The 19634-nt window shown below is 36.5% G+C and overlaps 1 protein-coding gene across 1 annotated transcript in view; it reads right to left on the reverse strand.

The window, feature by feature from the left end:
* LOC145263115 (uncharacterized) overlaps positions 1-18577 on the reverse strand; it is a 67669-nt gene extending 49092 nt beyond the window's left edge. The window contains exon 1 of the mRNA XM_080120058.1: positions 18398-18577. The gene's annotated coding sequence lies outside the window, so the exon portion shown is untranslated. The remainder of the gene's footprint in view (positions 1-18397) is intronic.
* Between the last annotated feature and the right edge of the window lie 1057 nt (positions 18578-19634).

The raw sequence follows: 19634 nt of genomic DNA on the forward strand, positions 1-19634 counted from the left end.
AGCATTAGCGTAAGAATTCTCCTTTTTTTTTTTTTTTGCAATCTTCAAAATAAAAATAAAATTGAAAAAAATCGAGATCCAAAATTACTAAGAAAAAATAAAAAATAATTAAAAAATAATTCAGAAATGGCATTTAAAATAACTATAAATTAAGAAATATACGAATATATTCTATTTCATTATTAATAAATTGTTTTAGCTTTTTTTTTTTTCAATGAAAAAATTATCAGTGTAATCAGTCATTTTAATTGACTTTTTTCACTTAAAATACACTTTTATTTTTTATTTAAAAAGGATTGATTTAATTTATCGTGTTGTAACGTTAAAGAATAAATCTATCGTGTTGTAACGTTAAAGAATAAATCTATCGTGTTGTAACGTTAAAGAATAAATCTATCGTGTTGTAACGTTAAAGAATAAATCTATCGTGTTGTAACGTTAAAGAATAAATCTATCGTGTTGTAACGTTAAAGAATAAATCTATCGTGTTGTAACGTTAAAGAATAAATTTATCGTGTTGTAACGTTAAAGAATAAATTTATCGTGTTGTAACGTTAAAGAATAAATTTATCGTGTTGTAACGTTAAAGAATAAATTTATCGTGTTGTAACGTTAAAGAATAAATTTATCGTGTTGTAACGTTAAAGAATAAATCTATCGTGTTGTAACGTTAAAGAATAAATCTATCGTGTTGTAACGTTAAAGAATAAATCGAGCTTTCATGCAAAAAGATAGGTATGCTAATTTAATAAGCATTTCCTTTTTATTACGACAAAATAGAGTTACCTAAATTAATGAATATTCTTTTTATATATATAATTGTTACGATACGTCCCTCGAGGGTTCCAGGTTGGAATTGATTCCCGATTACGTATCTTGTTCAGAAAAAGAAAAAAAAAAAGAAAGAAAAGTAATATGATGCCGGTCGCAGAATGTTACGACCCAAATGGCAAGACAATCCAAGGTTTGTGAAGTAACACAGAGCACAAGGTTTGTGAAGTAACACAGAGCACACTTCGACAAGCCAAGAAGAAATGACCGGACATAAGATCATACATATGTATTTATATATACATCAATTATTTTATTGTGCAATACGATTTAAGAAACATAAAACAAAACATAGAATGCAATGTCCCAACTGATAGAACAGGGCAGAGGAAGTCTGCAAGTTATGGAGTACTGCTGCCTCATATGGGCAAGAGCTGCTAAAAAACAGCCTGTCCTGCCTTGACAGAGTACAAAATAGACTTCATGGCTTAGTGTGGGGGTGCCCTTTTCTCTTCCCTGCAACCTCTCTCCCACAGAAGAGATGCTGCGAGCCTGTCTTTGTTTTATCGTTATTTCCATTGCAAGTGCTCGTCTGAGCTCCGATCTCTGGTCCCCCGTCTTGCCAATCTTTCACGATAAACACCCGTCTAGCTGAAACCACTGTCATTAATTTTCCCCACTCTTTATTTGTGCCTAAATGAAAGCATAGATTCCATGAGCAAAGCTTCTTTCTTAGAAGTGCACGACTGTGGAACTCTCTTCCGTTTGCCTGTTTCCCACCTAACTACAACTTGATGTCTTCAAGTCCAACACAAACAAATTCCTGATGAATCGCGCCCTTAAGTAAGACACTTTATCAAATCTCCAATACTAACGATTACTACGATACTATCCCATTGATTACTGTACACGCAATAACTCTTATCCCCAAGGGGCTTCTGGGCCTTGATAAGTGATGACCTGCATGTAAAAAATTTTTTTTAAAATAACCAATGTCTCTCTTTTCTCATTTTCTTTTCTTTATATTATACTAGCCTGGGTACCCGGCATTGCCCGGGTGTTTGGAGGTGTGTGTTGAGAAAAAAAAGTGGTAGTAGGCAGGTAGGCTCAAACCCACGACACAAACACAAAAAAGAAAGTGAAAGAAAATCTGACGTCTTACCGCTACTCCATGACATGACCGGAAGTTCAGAACGTTATAATTAGGCAAAGTCAATGCAACCGATATGATGATTTGCAAAACTGGCTTGCAAAAAATCGACCTCCTCTTTGTAGAAAACTACCCAGTTGAGGGTGAAGAAATTAATGTTTTTTGGCCAATTTTTCGATATTTGTCGTCCAAGATGTCAAGCTTCAAAATGAAATCTCGTGAAAATTCGTCGCCTCTGTCAAAAGTTTTAGGCATACATACATACATTTAAACAGACAAGTGAGATTTATATTATAGATTTTTTCCATTGCTTCCAACGTAATAGATGTACTGAGACTAAAGTCGCTTTCAGAACTGCCAGCAACCACTGTAAAAAAGTAATAAAGAACGCAAGAGAGTTGTATGCTCAGTCTGTCAAGCCCAAAGTAGCTGAGCAGTGGCTTGGTTCCCACCAGTTTTGGCAAATAGCAAACAGGATCCTGAACAGAAGCGTGTGCTCTATCCCAACTCTCATAAATGGACCTGAGGTAATCTCGTCAGCATCAGACAAAGCCAAACTCTTTGCCCAGAACTTTGCAGTTAATTCTAACCTTTGCGACCAAGGCTGCCAACCTCCAATATTTCCTCCTGTATCAGAAAACATGCTATGTGATATACAAATATCTGTACGTGATGTTGCCAAGCTAATCAAAAACCTTGATTCCAGTAAAGCAACCGACCCTGACGGTATTCCAATTATAGTACTCAAAAGACTTCAACCAGAACTTGCGCCCATCCTTACAAAACTGTTTAAACCTTGTCTTAAGGAGAATTGCTTCCCGTCACCCTGGAAAATCTCATCAGTATACCCCGTATTTAAGAATTCAGGTGATCGCTCATCTCCCTCACAGTACAGGCGAATAAGTCTCCTGTGTGTCATGAGTAAGTTGCTGGAATCTGTTAAATAGAGAAGTAATCAACCATCTTAGCAAAAATAACCTTCTTAGTGACACGCAATATGGTTTCCGTTCTGCTAGATCTACAGCAGATGTGCTTACAGTTATATCTCATAGGATTAGCGAATCTCTAAACGGAGGCTACCTTTCTAGGGCAATTGGTCTTGACATATCAAAGGCCTTTGATAGAGTATGGCATAAAGGTTTACTTCACAAGATCTCCAGCTGTGGTATAGCTGGAAATGTCTTCTCAATTATTAAATCATTTCTCTCTGATAGGTTCATAATAGTGGTTGATGGGCAGAAATCAGAAGCTCTCAGTATTAATGCTGGAGTCCCTCAGGGGTCCATCCTGGGCCCAACTCTCTTCCTGATCTACATTAATGATCTTCCAAATCACATCCTTACATCATTCGTAGACATTTATGCTGATGATACTACTATCTATGGTAGCACATCTAAGACCGTAAACGATCAAGTTCTCTCTGATTCTCTCTCCTCTGATCTTGAGAAAGTGGTACAATGGGGAAAGAGGTGGCTTGTTACTTTTAATGCATCTAAAGCCAAGCTTTTATCTTTACATCATCAATGCTCTGATCCCCATCTGACATCAATTGAAATGAATGGCTCTCGTCTTGGGGAGGCCTCATGTTTTGACAAGCTTCTGGGCTTGACCTTTACTCCTGATCTTAAATGGAACACATACATTAAATCCGTTGCCAAGACTGCTGGAAAAATGGTGGGATCCTTCTATCGATCCAGTAGATATCTCGCTGCTGATGCAATTCTCTATCTATATTAGAGCCAGGTACATCCAAGGATGGAGTACTGTTGTCACATCTTGGCAGGAGCTGCTAGAAAGGACTTATCCTGCCTTGACAGAGTTCAAAATAGACTTTGTAGCCTTGTGGGGGATGTCCTTTTCTCTTCACTGCAACCGCTTGCTCACAGAAGAGATGTTGCGAGTTTGTCTCTGCTTTATCGTTATTTTCATGGCAGGTGCTCGGCTGAGCTCCATTCTATGGTCCCCCCTCACCAAACTTTCACAAGAAACACCCGTCTAGCAGAAAACACTATCACTAGTTTCCCCCACTCTTTATCTGTGCCTAAACCTAAGTGTAGATTCCATGAGCAAAGCTTCTTTCTTAGAACTGCATGCCTATGGAATTGTCTTCCGTTTTTCTGCTTTCCAGCTGACTACAATATGGTTGTCTTCAAGTCTAACGTAAACAACTTTTTGATGAGTCGTTCCATATAATTTAATAAATTTACCGAATCTCCATTACTAACGGTTACTTTATTGTCCAATTTCTACTTGTACACTCTTTAACCCTTATCCTCGAGTAGCCTCTTGGCCTTGATAAGTGGTGATGCCTATATATATATATTAAAAAAAAAAAAAAAAAGATAAAATAATATTTAGTCAAATGAAAACAAATGTCCGAAGATTTTAGTTTGGTTATTCATGGGAGTGAACAGGATCGGGATAAAAAAGGGAAGGATTAATAATCTCTTAGAAAATGTATGACCCGAATGCAAATAAAATATTCAAGAGAAGTCATCGTCCAATTCCAAGCTTCCCGAAATTTTAATAGTTCTTTGATATTTGAGGTAAAACTTAAAACTGTCCATAAACTGTCATAAAATCCAATGCCACTCCTAAAACTGTCCATAAACTAACCCTAAATATATGATCTGCATGTCCGATCATTTATCCCAATCACCTGCCATACCTTGATTAACAATCCTATTTCAGCTTTCTTTTGTGTGCCTTGGTGAACAACTTCCTCTCCATTGACTAATCTCACTCAAAATAATCGTTGTTCTGCTTAACTTATTTCTTCGTTTTTGTTATAGTTTTTCCTTTTTTTCTTTAACACTTGCAGGGGGGGGGGAGTACATTGTAATATCTCTTATTATATAAAAGGAATTTGTGTGTGTGTGTGTGTGTGTGTGTGTGTATATAAGTGAGTTCGTCCACTATGGATGCCGAAAATGGCTGGGCTGATTTTTATGAAATTTCACAAAAATGGACTTTATGTCTCTGGCAGTGTTCCTAGATAGGTTTTTGTATCGGAAGGTCTTTAATATGTATTGATAATCGATAACCAAAAAAAATCTAATGAAATTAGAAACAGGCGATTTTAACCAAAGTGAACACTTTATACAGGCTAATATCACAAATGCATCTGAGCAGTTTTATTACCACACAAGCAGAAAGGCCCAGCATATAAAATCAGCAGTAGGTTTTTTTTTTATATGACAGGGGGGGGGGGCGTTCAAAATAAATGTTTCTGTTTGAAGCACAAGTGGACTATGATACGTGACTTTTTCATTTTAAACTTAAATTCAAGCCATTATCACCAGACAAGATGAAAGGTCAGGCATATACAGGGTGGGACGATAAAATTGTTGCCATAGAAAAGATGACATGATTCCATTTCCTTTTGATGAAAACTGTTTTTTTTTTTTTTTTTTTTTTGCAAGATTGGAGGTTACATCGACCAAAATGTTGTGCAAATAACACTCAAGATGAGAACACTAGTCAGACTAATCCAAATGATACAGACTAGAAATAGTGAAGCCGTCGTCAAACAGTCATTTAGTACTGGCATTAAATAAAATAACTTTTACATTTTTTTTTTCTGACTTAAAGTAAATATCAACACCTTTCCTCCTGATCATTTGTTAACAATTCCAATGCCACAAGTATATTTAAAGAACATTCATATTATTTTATTGGTTGTATGGTATGTCTTACACGTGTTTTGTTGAATAGTATAGATTGAACAAACAACTCATCAGAAACCCATATAAATACATAAGAAAAATACAGTGTTTTTGTTGTTTTGTTTTTGTTTTTTTTAAACAATATCTGGAAAAGGAAATAGAGTTCTTTTAAAAATCAAGAACTATTTTTTTCCCAACTTTTTGTCCTTTTTAATAAAAAAAAAAACACTATTTTCCTTTTCCTGAATAAAAACAGGTTTGCACCAATTTTCTTTTAAAGCATTTAATCAGTTTTCATGATGGCTGCTAATTTTGGGAGGGGGTGAAATTTGTAACATACTTCAAGCTTAAAAAGTAGTAAAAAGAAAAAAAAAATTAAGTTCGAGGGTGGTTGCTAATTAGATTAGAGTAAGCTAATTTTTTTATTATTATTTTCCTTTAAGCCTGAAATTTGAGACCAAATCCCTCTAAAAATTGATTGCTATGATGAAAACGATGCTTGTTTGGCTAAGTAAAAGTAACATTAACAAATGCATAGATACCTGATGACAGTTTCATCAGAGCCATGTTGAAACTAAATATTCAATCAAAAATTAAAGAAAAAATAATAATAAAGAATTACATCTTCATGCGATTGGTGACACTTATTAGGTGTTTTTCTACCAATGTTTGGTCTAATTTTCAATTTTTTACCGATTATCAAGGCCCAACATGGCTGTAACGAAATCGTCCCCTGCTTTTTTTTTTCATTCTAACTCAACAGAAGACTACTTGAAAATTTAAGTAGAAAAGTATTTTTTTATTGCATTATTGTTGTCTATTTGTTTTTCGTTGTTGTTTTTTTTTTTTTAGGGAATTTTTTTTTTTTTTAGGTTTTTGTCTTGCTTTTTTTTCTGTTAATTATACTGCACAAGTGCTGAAACTAATTCAATGATTAAAAGTTTTAAAGCAAACGTCAATTATTTTGGTTGAGGTGTTCTTTCCTAAATCAAAGGACAACATTAATCTCATGCATCCTTATTGTATTAAGGAACCGGTTGTTTTGTTTACGAAATGAATTGATTGTCGGCAGTCGCGGCACAAGCAGAAACAACAATACAACTGAACATGTGACGTGAGTAACGAAAACTAGTTTAGCGAACGAATATTAATTAAATTCTATTTTTAAGTTTCCTCTTCCGATATCGATATCGGATAATCTATAATATAAATCTCACCTGTGTGTTTTACTGTATGTATGTATGTATGTATGTATGTATGTATGTAAAAAAAAAAAAAAATTTTTTTTTTAAGTCCTGTGGCGATGGAAAAGTTGTGACGCGTGTAGGCCTGGAAGGATGGAAGCATGTAATAACTGATCTGTCATCATTATATATATGTATGTATGTGAGCATGTTTGTACATGTCTGTGTATATATATAAGTGTGTGTGTGTGTATGTTTATATATGTACATGTGTATGCATATCTGTGTGTGTGTGTATATATATATATATATATATATATATATATACACGTATATGTATACATGTGTATGAGTATATGTATATGTATTTATTGTTGTGTGTATGTATATTTATGTGTGTACCTATATATATATATATATATATATATATATATATATATATATATATATCAATGACCGTCTTCAGTGTCATGTCTGCTTGAGGGTGTGCAAGTCACTAGCAGGACTAAAAAGTCATCTTCAGGCACACGGACTTTCAGTGACTGAGGGAGTGGCACTCGTCTAACAAGACATTACAATCAATCAATCAATCATGTCTGCCTAAAACTTTTGACAGACGCGACGAATTTTCACAAGATCGGTATTGTTTTGAAGACAAATATAAAAAAATTGGCTAAAAACATTAATTGCTTCATCCTCAACTTTGTACTTTTCTGTAGAGAGGGATCGCATTTTTGCAGAAATTTTCTAAAGTCAATCCCTCTTTTTGTGGAGTTGAGTAACTAAAATTAGCTTAACTAACAAATATTAATATGAATATGAGAGTGGCCTCCCTTTGCTATAGCTTTGTTTTCAGGTATCATTATAATCATTCAAACACAGTAGTGTTTGAATATATGATTAAGTGGCAGTTTTAGTCATTTAGAATTGGTTTAAAACTTCAGCGCTTGCTCATTTTTCGACCAAATTTCAAACAATTATTACAGTTTATAGATCAACACACCTCCAAACATCAAGACAATGCCAGGTACCCCTGTAAGTTATCTATATATCTATACATATATAAAAGGCAAAATCTGTGTTTGTTTGTGCGTTTTTGTGTATGTCCACAAAAGGCTTTTTTCTGGGAAGCGATCAGTCGGCTCGCTCCTTAAAATTTTTATATCACGTCTAAATCATAATAGCCATGAGTTAACAATGGGGGTTGCCTGTCTATTTAATTTGCCTGACTTTGAAAAGCTAAATATTCCACATTTTTGGATCACCGCGTGTTGATTTGGCTTTTTCGCATAAAAGTGAAACTAATTTGAAGCTTAACATATTGTTCCCGACGATCGCGCCGGGAACGTCCAAAAGCAATCAGCTTTGATCAATGCAGAGTTTCTCCTTATATCAGAAATTGTTATTCAGTTTGGACAATCCCCTTTTTATGGGGAGCTGATTTCCCCCTCCCCAACATCTTGGAGAAACAAAAAAAAAAAAAAAAAAACACTGCCCTGCAGTAAATAAAAAAGTTGACCTCATTAATGCTTAAATAAATTAAAACATGTTTCAGTTACTATTTCTTGGTGGGCGAGCGGTTAACATTGCATGTTTTTTTTCACACTATTTTCCAACTTCGCCTCAAGGCTTCAGGTTTGATCCTTCCTACTTACCTACCAAAACTTTTTTTTAACCCCCCCTACCGACACAAACACCCGGGCAACGATTTTTTATTCATTTTTTGTTTTGATTTACCCAAAAGCACACATACCTCTAAACGCCCAGGCAATGCCGGGTACCCCCGCTAGTATATATATAAAAGGCAAATGTGGCGCGTGCATTTTTGTATGTTCAAGAAAGGCTTTTTTCACCGGGATTCTCTAGAGTACTATTTCTTTCAACTGTTTATATAGCCCCTAGATCATAATAAATACGATTTGCGAAGGGATGTTGTGTCTAGATTTATTTTGATCGATTTTTATAAAAGTCGCACTGTGTTGCGTGTTTGTTTGTTTTTTTAGTATAAATAAAGTGAACCTAAATTGAAACGAGCACTTCCTCGGCTTTCCCGCTGGGGACGTCCAGAAAGCAAATCAGCTTTGATCAATGCTGTGAAAACCGTCATATCAGACAATTGCTTCTCATTTGGACACCCCCATTTTTTATGGGAAGCTGGTTTTCCCCCAACCCAACATCTTGGGGAAACAAAACCCAAAAAAAATGCCTCATAGCCAAACGTAACTGCGGGATTGATGTTTGACCTCATTAAAATTACACTTTTTAATCATTAAATTTCGTCCATTCTCATTCCCCTACTTTTGTGGCATAGAGGTAATTCATCACGCTTTCTTTTTTTTTTTTTTTCGCTTTCGCCTCAATGATTCGAGTTCGAGCCTACCTCCTTCCCCAAAACTTTTTTTTTTTTAAATACCAGGTCAACGCCATTTTAACATTGTTCATTTTGCATAACGTTTGTTTTTTTTTTTGGGGGGGGGAGGGGGGGTTCCATTACGTTCGCTGGTTTTTTGTTTTGTTTTTTCCGATTTTTTTTAAGAAGTTATAACATTGTTTTTTTTTTTATATAATATTTAAACAGCGTTATTACTTCGCTTTGTTTTGATTTACCCCCCCCTCCCCACACACCTCTAAACATCTGGGCAACGCTGGGCACCTCCGCTAGTCTATATATACAAAAAGCAAAATGGCCACACGCGTCTTTGTATGTCCACAAAAGGCTTTTTCACCAGGGTTCTCGACTGCGTTACATTTATTTAGAATTTTCCTTATACTCCCCAGATTATAATATTTTTGTATACTCCCTAGATTATAATATTTTTGTATACTCCCTAGATTATAATATCTACGATTTGCAAATGGATGTCGTCTCTACATTTATTTTGATTGACTTTTAAAATAATCCCTGGTTCCCCGTGTTTGTTGTTTTTCTCGCATAAATAAAGCGAAACTGATTGCAACAAATGCAATTCCTTGGCCTTCCGGCCGGGACTTCCAGAAAGGCAATTAGCTTTGATCAATGTGGGGGAAACCCTTCATATCGGACAATTGCTATTCACTTGGACACTGCCCTTTCCCCCAACATTGTGGAGAAACAAATATAACGGCAGAAAGCGGGAAGCTTAACTGGCTTGCAGCCAACTAAAACATGCAATTAATGCACTTGATTTAAAAATGGGTTTTGATGACAATAAAAATAGGGGAGGGTGAAACATTCATTCATTATGATTCAATCCCGGGTAACGTCACATTTCCATGCTAGTTTAACATAAAATGATCCCCCATTCCAGATCAGGTTTTATGGCAGTTAGCCAATATTTTTTACTATTTACAATTAGGCCGTTCCACTAAAGTCCGAAAAAAGAAGACGTCACCTCCATCCCTCAAAAAATGGGATAAACACACATATTAAACTAGTTGAGTGCGGCCTACATCAAGAGAAGGCCGTTCCACTAAAATCATGTAACTTGCTGACGTCCCAGGAGTAAGTATAATGATCATGGTTAGGTGATAGACGACTACTATAAGGATAGTAATTTTCTGTTTCAATTCAAAAGTGAATGTATTTTATTTTCCGAAAGATAAAATGTTAAGTGTTAAGACATTACGATGAACAAAGATCGTGGTGGTAAATCAAATCGGCAAAGAATCAATGCAGTCACGATCTCGAGTGTTGAGTAATTCTTAGTAACAAAGATGGCGGCGAAGAATCAATGTAGTCACGATTCAGTCATTTCAAGACAGAGTTTGACAGTGAACTGAATTGAATCCAAAATTTAATATTTTTTATAATAAATTTGAAGGCTTCTGATTGGTTGATTGTCCTAACCATAAGTTATAAGTAAGATCGTCGAAATCATTGGGGTTTGAAGGATGGAGGTGACGTCTATGGTTTTGAGGGACTTAAAGTTAATGGTAAAAAATATTGGTTAACTGGCATAAAAACTGGCCTGGAATGGGTGGGGGTCATTTTATGTCATAGATAGTCACTTTATTTTGGGTCACGGGTTGTGTATGTTCTATTTTAATTGACGCCGTCTTCCTTTTCTTATTTCATTTATGGCGCCAGAGGGGATCTTCCCAATGCTCTCCACCTGTGTCGATAAATGACTGCATCCTCTTGTAACGTTATCCAGTGTGCATGGAGACAAACGCATGATAACTAAAACAAGATGTGGGTATTTTTAACAATAAACAACAAAACGTAAAAAAAAAAGGTGAAAAAATTAAATATACAACAAATGCTACCAAAGGCACGATAAGTTACTTTTTGTGTTGTAACTCATTTATCCCAGTAATTTCCAGCAATGCATTTCACAGAGTTTCAAAATATCACTCACACGTCGAACATGTTTGTAGAGATGCTCTTTCACTCACGTGTCCTTGTCGTCGCTTGCCTTTCCGCTTTTTCGAACATGCTGCACATTTTCTCTCTTGCTACCCAAGAGTCAAAACACGTCCAACCACTTCCTTTGCTCAACCACGTTGTATTTCTATTTCTTTTTTCTCTTCTTCTTCCTGTGACATCAGCACATGCACAAAGACTGCTGCTGCTGTTAACATTTTCGCGGGTAAGATATCCTGTGGCTGCTGCTGATTTTCTCATACGCATGCCATACGTGCTATGTTACAGTTACAGTTATCTTTGAACGTTTTGTCTCCTCTTTTTTTAAATATACACGTGATACATCAAAGGAAAAATTATCAAAATTGTAAAATAATTCTTAAAAATAATAAATGCTAAACATCACTTCTAGAAAACATGTATTCTTTGCTCCAGTAGCATCGCTTGAAGTTAAAACATTAATTTCAAATTAAAAAAAAAAAAAAAATTTTTTAAGGTTCAAATTTAACTTGCTGAATTGACAAATGGAGGGACATATTTTTGCACAAGTGTTTAAAAAAAAAAAAAAAAAAAAAAACACGAATATTCATTATTTTTTTCTGGTCCCTTTTGGGGAGCGTGGGCTCTGTGAGTGAAACTGAAGGGCTCCAGAAGGTCTTTCTTGAAGAGTTACTCATCATCTCTCATCTCCATTGTCTTTCAGGACGCTTCACCAAATCTACATAACTTCTCCAGTTCTCTCAATCTCGTATGACAGTTTGCCGGACTTGAACACTTTCCAATCCTATGTCCTGTAGCAGGTTGTCAATGTAGGTCATTCTTCTTCTACCACGGTTTGGATGTCCATCTGTTGGTATCCAGAGGACTAGCTTGCTGGCTTCCTCTTTGCCGTGTCTCATGCAGTGACCGGATACTCATCCTTCTCTGCTGTACTGGTGGTAGGTCACTATAAAGCTGTTGGTTTGCTGTGTGGCTCCTCCATGATGTATTGAGGGCCATCCTGAGCATCCGTATGCAACAGTCATTCAGTCTCTTCTTCAGCGTATTTGTAATAGTCCATGCCTCAGAACCATAGAGAAGGACTGTTTCTACTGTGGCAATAAAGAGTCTTACTTTCAACTTTTCTGAGAGAGTGAATGACCAGATCTTTCTCAACTTGTGACATGCACTGCCAGTGCTTTTCTCACTTCAAAATCTTTTTTCAGTGAAGAGTGCTAAATGATTTATGCGGAAAAATTAGATGGCTGAAAACATTTAATTGCTGGAAAAGATATATGATACATAACTACAGGTGTAAAGAGTTTAAATAAATAAATAAATATAAATTAACAAAAATTACAAAAACTTTAGATTAATCAAAAACAAAAAAAAATGGTTTTAAACACAAAAATATACTAAATCACAAACAGGAACAACTAATGAACAAGTATAAGTTAAAATTTGAAATTAATGTTTTTCATATTTATTTTAGCAATTATCTTGTTTGTACGCCATGAGAAACCTTTGCCCTGCTCAGGGGCTCCATGGTGTCTTGAAGTTTGGGAAACCCTAGCCTGGAGCACTTCCATTGTTATATTTCAGGAGTTGCCTTTAAACGTTTTTTTTTTCTTCTTTTTTTTTTTTTTTGGTGCTAATGCACTTACTGATCCGCGCTATTTTTTAAATCGTATTTCCAAGTTTAATTAAAGTTTTATGATATGTTTTTTTATTCAATTGTAAGGTTGAAGTATAGAATAGTTACAAAACACCCTCCCCTCTCCATGTTAAGAATGGTCTTTTAAATAACGTTATTATTTCAGCATGGATCAATAAGTGCATACATTAACTCGTCTCTCTCGATCCAATACTGTAGCAAATTTAGCTGCTTCCACTGCATGAATTTTTACCTATACCCTCTCCCAGTAAAAATGAAAATGGAAAGCATATTAATGCCCTTTTTTAACCACGTTTGAGGAGTGAAAATTTTCTGTAGAAGCTAACCTAAATGTCCGATTTTTTCAGGAGATATTAACCTAAATAACCAATAAATATTAACTACCCATGCGGGGTCGCAGAAATACCTGGATTAGGACCCAGGCACGGGGCAAACCCCCTCGGAGCTGATGGACCCGTAGGTCTTCCCAGGTCATCCGTCTAGGAGAAGGAAAACTCTGAAACTAAACCTAGGGGAGGGAGGCCTCTTCAGTCCTGGACGACAATCTTCCTAGAGCTGGTGACTCAAACAAATCACCGGTTGGCAAACCTAAACTGCTTAAGGAGGAGATAGACTCTGTCTATCGCCCGGCTTTCATACTCCTCCTTTGCCTATTGGCCAGGCGTAGAGGTACTATCACAGGGACTCGGCTGAATCACCCAGTGGTTGACCTTGTTTCCTGACTAGGGCAATGAACGCCGCTTTTCCCCACTCCCGCCACATCCCATCCCCCTAAACTGGACACAGTGGGGTGCTTCAGTGCCATATATGTTGGTGCAGTTGGACTGGGCTGGCTTTGCCTAATGGATTGAGGGTACCCGATTGACAGTTCCTGGCTGCTGTTTCCGACTGATAGTACAGGAGCCCTAACTCTTTGGTAGCGCTTAGAGCGGCTGCTCCATCAACAGTTGTAAAATATCGGGATATTTGTAGTGCCATGTCGCGCATGGAAAGGGACCCTGTACTCATCCCCGGAGGGCTTTCCTGAGGCCACAATCCTGTGGGTGAGGACAGCTGATGGTCTACTTGTATTGCATGTCTGGTATTCTGCACAACTACTTGTTCAGCACCCCCTCACTCACCCACCCTAACTGAAACTTTTAAATAAAATGAAATGACAGCTCAAGCAAAAGTTACGTTTAAACCAGGACCAAACTCAAAGAAAACCAACCTGCCTCCTCCCTTGAGGCTTGAATTTACTTATATCCACGGGCTTAGAACTAACTTAGATGATGTTGAGTCATTTCTCCTTGTAAACACTCCGGATATCTTAGCATTAAGTGAAACTAACCTTCACTCCTCCATTCCCTCTAACCACATTAACATGCCTAGTTATCTCCCACTCTACCGTAAGGACTCGGACAGACATATGCATGGACTTGGAGTCTATATTCGAAACACCCTCCCCCTGACTAGAGAAATAAAACTAGAATCAGAGGACCAGGCCTTTATGTGCTCCAGACTAAATATGCAACACAATATTAGCTACTTGTATTTTCTCTACCGCTCTCCCTCAAACCAAGACTGTACCCTAATAAACAAAGTCTCAGACAGCATAGATATAGCACTCTCCCTCGATACTAGCGCACAAATACATGTATTTGGTGACTTCAATGTCCACCACAGTAACTGGCTAGGATTCTCTAATCACACAGATGTAGCTGGTAGTGCAACACATAGCTTCTCTATATCTCATTCCCTATCTCAGTTGGTTACATTTCCGACACATTTCCCAGACCAGCACGATCAACATGCCTCACTTCTAGATCTCTTTCTGACAACGGTTCCCAATGACTGTACAACAAATGCTTACAGCCCACTCGGGAATGCTGATCACACTGTGATAATGGTAGAAATCAGCCTAAATTCTCGCCATAAAACTGAAGACACACTACTCAAAACAACGAGGTATTATAAAAAGGATGATTGGGAAGCCATCAGGGAGCTCATCAGAGATGCCCCATGGCAAAATATCTTTACTCTTCCAGCGAAACAGTGTGGAAATGAGACCACTGAATGGTTTAAAACTGCTATTGAAGCACATGTTCCCACACGGAAATTCTATAGCAAGCCCCACTCTCCCCAATGGTTTACTTCTGCTTGTGCAGCTGCCATATGTCAAAGGCAGCATGCGTTCCGCAGATTCAACCGACATAAGTCCAGCTCAAATAAACAGAAGTTTATAGAAGCTAGAAATAATTGTAAGAGAGTGATAGAGACAGCTAAGACAGATTACTCTGAAACCACCAGAAAGCGCATCGAAGCACAGAAATTAGGAACCCGGGATTTTTGGAAAATCTACAACAGTGTAGTTAATAATGGACAGTCAACTATTCCCCCACTAACAAACAATCATGAGGTTGCTTGCACGGCAACTGACAAGGCTAATCTGCTTGCCAGTCGGTTTGCCTCAAACTTCACACTGAACTCGGTACACCACTCACTCCCTGATTTTCCTCTGCAAACAGACGCCACACTAGACGATTTGAAAATCACCCCTTCTCAGGTACATGCTATTATAAAAAACCTAGACACCTCAAAAGCATGTGGACCAGATCTCATCCCGGCTGTGCTATTAAAAAAATGCTCTGCCGAGGTTGCTCCAGTTCTGTCCAAACTTTACAATAAATGCCTTAACGAATCTTGTTTTCCCGACTGCTGGAAAACCGCCTCTGTGGTACCAGTCTTCAAGAATTCCGGTGAAAGAACTGACCCACTAAATTATTGCCCCATTAGCCTCCTCACGCTTTTCACCAAAATATTTGAGTCCTTAGTTAATTAAGCCCTAGTCCAGCACCTAACAGCTGCTAAACTCCTGACTGACAAACAATATGGATATAGGCAAGCCCGTTCAATAGCAGATATCTTAACTGTAGTTTCTGAACGTATATACCGTTCATTGGATAAAACAGGGGAGGGTAGAGCGGTGGCCCTTGATATATCTAAGGCTTTTGACAGGGTATGGCACGATGGTCTTCTAAGGAAAATTAGATCATATGGAATCACTGGAAGAATTCATAATGTAATTAAATCCTTCTTAAGTAATAGAAAAATCAAAGTTGTCCTCGACGGTCGTACATCCAAACAATATGACATAAATGCGGGAGTACCTCAGGGATCTATCCTTGGACCTCTATTATTCCCGATATTCATAAATGACCTCCCTGATAAAATTGTTTCGGAGATGGGTATATTTGCCGATGACACCACTCTCTATAACAGATATGAGGGGAAAACAAATGAACACATATCCAAGGAAATGGCAGAAACACTAGAGGATGACCTCCAATCCGTAGTGGAATGGGGACAAAAATGGTTGGTCACATTCAATGCTGCTAAGACTAAGCTTGTTTTCTTCAATAACTACAAGAAACCTTCTCTACCACCAATAGCAATGGCCAAGAACACATTGCCTGAAAGTACTTCTTTTAAACTCCTCGGCCTAACGTTTACAGGGAATATGAACTGGAATAGATACATTGCGAGCATTGCCAAGGCTGCTGCAAGGAAGGTTTGCTCCCTCTACCGTGCTAGAAAACTACTTACGCCTGACAGTATCCTATACCTCTATAAGGCAACCATTCGCCCATGTATGGAGTACTGTTGTCACATCTGGGCTGGTGCATCTGTTGCTTGTCTCTCGCTCCTGGACAGGGTTCAAAAGAGTCGCCAACCTGATAGGTCCTGAACTGTCATCTAGGCTCCAGCCTCTGTCCCATCGACGAGATGTTGCATCCCTCTGCCTGTTCTACAAATACTTTAATGGTGAATGCTCTGACGAACTGCAAACACTTGTACCTCCCCGACGTAACTACCCCCGACAAACCCGACAAGCTACTAAGTCTCATCCCTTTACAGTAGAGATCCCTAGGTGCAAGAAAGCCTTTTACTCCAATAGTTTCTTCCCCAGAACTGCGGGTCTTTGGAACTCCCTTCCGGGATTCTGCTTTCCCAACTGCAATGATATGCAGAAGTTCAAGTGTAATGTTAACAAACATCTTTCTACTCTTCTCCCTTCATAATGACCTCACTAATTAAGTCCCTAATAGTAGCCACCTGCTTCAAAGTGGCACTATGCCTTGTTTGGGGTGAAAATTGAATAAAAAAAAAAAATTTTTTTAAATAAAAAATAAGTACCCTTTTTTTTAAATACACAATATGGCACACCAAATAAAGGCACAATTTTAGTCGTCAGTGATTTTTTTGACGTGGAAGGACGTGTTACATTCGTCTCTAATTTAAGGGAACTTTTCTCGCTTATTTCTGCAGAAAGCATTCTCGGTATGCTTTCTGTGAATGAATGTGCATTGTGGGGAGTTATAATTCATTCCTAGTCTTGTGAAACTTGTAAAAGAAATTACTAATTTGGCTCAATTTCTTGTCATGGACTTCATAAAAACCTTTCAACTAATACGGCAATGCAAATAATCGCTATTCTTCGAAATTCTTGATTTGCCTCAGTCAAGAAGGATGGGTTATGAGAGAGACCATTAACAGCCCTGAAGGCACGCAAACATGGATCGCTTATGCAACTAAATTGAATTGAGAAATCCATTCAATGGTAAGTGTTCTTACTTTGCGAATTTTGTATCTTCAAGGGTTTTTCATCTCTGAATTTTCAGAGAAAATAACGAAATGCCAAGATCAAGGTCCTATGTACGACATGAAAAGAAATTGGAATCTTAGGAAGATTTCCATCATTCCAGTAATTATAGGAGCAACTGGACTCATAAAAAAGAATTTTTAAAAATAAAATACTTTGTGAATATATCCGATGCAGTATGCACTAAGTGCAAGAGAGATACAAACTTATGCTTAGGAACAGTTAGAATCATAAAAAGATCTCTCATTTGGAGTCTTTGAAATAGCGGTAGAATGTCTGGCATCCGGTAGGATGCCTCATCCCTAACAAAAAAGGTTTAAAAAATATTTTTTTTAAATATAACAATAATAATAATAATACGACAAAATCGGTACTCATGCAGAGAGTGATTCGTGCTGAAATAATAACATTATTATTTAAAAAGCCATTCTTAACATGGAGAGGGGGTGTTTTTTGTACCTATTCTATACTTTAACTTTACAATTGAATAAAACAAACATCATAAAACTTTAATTAAACTTGGAAATACGATTTAAAAAATAGCGCGGATCACTCTCTGCATTAGCACCACAAAATCAACCTATAAAAAGTTCTTATGCAAAATACGGACAGTGTTTTTTTTTTGTTGTTGTTGTTGTTGTTGTTTTATTTTTTTTTTTTTTCTTAGATATGGTCTTCAAGTTAAATTAAAATTTTACGGCATCATTTGTTTCTTAAATTGTGAGGTGAAAGTACAGAAGTTACAAAACACGCTCCAATCAGAATGTTAAGAATGGCTTTCTAAATAATATTATTTTAGCACCTTCTGTATTTTGCATAAGTACTTAGTACTAAAAGATAAAAAGAAGATAAAACGAGCGAGATATATATATATATATATATATATATATATATATATATATATATATATATATATATATGAGGGTCCCTATCTTACGGAACAAACGATAACTGGTAAATAACGTTAAAAACAATGCTAGATTTATTACCTTCCTGCCTTCTTTTGCCCTTTTCTTTGTCTTGGTTAAATTCTGATAAACATGCGACCGTCCGAAGATAAAAACATTTCCAGGAAGAAATCGAATCTTCCAATGTCGTTGTAAGAAGTACGCGCGTGAAAGTCGCCAACTCTCTCTTTCTCTCCTCGTGTTGTCAAGCGAACGGTTGGCTTCTTTTTATCTACGGAAGCCTAAAATGGACATATTTACCCGTGTTTTCTCGTAATCATTTCTTTTAACTTGTAAATTATAGCAAATTTACTTGTACACGCGAAGCGTAAATGAATAAATAAATAAATCGATCCGAACACAAAGACGATTGATATACACAGATCAAGAGAAGTTTTGACAGAAAAAAAAAAGTAAAGAAACGTTTTCTTTCGTTTTTGATTGTGTTTGGCAATCATGAAGAAAAAAAAACTTGTTCGTCTAAGGGATATAACTCTACTTTTACTAAGAACATTCGAGTAACTGTAAGAAAAAAAATTAAAAAGAAAAACAATAAAATTATCTATTATATTTACTTTTTACTTTTTTAATTTTTGTTACATCAAATAAAGTAGTTGAAAAAACAACATTTTTTTAAATAATTTTATTGTTTTTTTTTTTTCATTACATTTTTTTTCTTACATTTACTCGAATGTTTAGTAAAAAGTGGAGTTACGTCCCTTAGCGAACAGGTCTTTTTTTTTTCATGATTACCATTTATTTATTTATTCTTAAATGGAAATCGTTTCAGACAAAGCATTAAGCCACTTGATGTAAGAAGCTAAAAAAATACTAGGTAAATTTTTACTTACGTTCCACCTTAACAATCACCTTTAAAATGATGACTTTTAAAGGTGTTCGGGTATGCTGAAAACGAATATCGTATTTAAAATTTCCTCAAACAAATAGTTTTTCGGATATTCAACAATGTAATTTCTTATGTTTTTAGTGGTGATCATTGTTGTACGCGCAAGCGCACACATACTTTTGGTGCACACGCGGAAAAGGTGGGAAGTGAATAAAAATTTACCAAATACAATTTCAAAGTATAAATTAGCTAATGCTAAATATTATATAGATTACGATCTAAAAACCAGTTATTCTTCCCTCTTTCGCAGAAAAATCTCTCATAGAATCTGTGGACTAAATGGCAAAATAAGCCAAGCGTGAGTTACGATTATGTCGAAAGTAAATCTAAGGTCCACTTGCAATTACCTTTACTAGAAAATAAATGTGTTGC

This window comes from Euprymna scolopes, chromosome 38 (genome assembly GCF_053919585.1).
Source record: "Euprymna scolopes isolate OS-2025 chromosome 38, ASM5391958v1, whole genome shotgun sequence".
NCBI lineage: Eukaryota > Metazoa > Mollusca > Cephalopoda > Sepiida > Sepiolidae > Euprymna > Euprymna scolopes.